This window comes from Fukomys damarensis, unplaced genomic scaffold (genome assembly GCF_012274545.1).
Source record: "Fukomys damarensis isolate Sample0158 unplaced genomic scaffold, DMR_v1.0_HiC HiC_scaffold_16, whole genome shotgun sequence".
Classification (NCBI taxonomy): Eukaryota; Metazoa; Chordata; class Mammalia; order Rodentia; family Bathyergidae; genus Fukomys; species Fukomys damarensis.
In genome coordinates, this window is record NW_022900928.1 from 38,367,792 (window position 1) to 38,368,267 (window position 476).

Here is a 476-nt window from a genome sequence, read left to right on the forward strand (position 1 = left end):
CGGCTCCTCGCCCGCCTGCCGGCCTGGGGCGGGGCTCAGGGCCGCGTGCTACCACCCAGCCCGGGGAGAACCCGCTCGTGTCCCCCCACGGGGTCTGACACGACGTCGGGCACTCCCTTGCCCCCGCCTCAGCTCAGCCCACCCCTTCCCTGGTCAGCTGGAGCCGGGCAGGGCAAGAGGGACAGGAAGCTGCAGGAAAATGGCGGCGTCAGGCTCCTCCTCGGAGCTTTCCGGGCTGCCCCTGGGTCACGTGACGCGGGCGCCGTCCCTCCTCCCTTCTCCCACCCCTTTCCCTTCCCTTTCCTCTTCGACGCCCGCCCTCCCCTCGCTCAGCTAGGGAAGAGCGGGGCGGCACCCGCGCTTTACGTGATGGAACCCGCCTGGCGGGCGCAACAGGAGGCTGCCTGCCGGGAACGCTGGGACGACCGCATCACGTGACCTCGGCTGCCAACAGGTCGCCTACAGCGGGGTTGGGG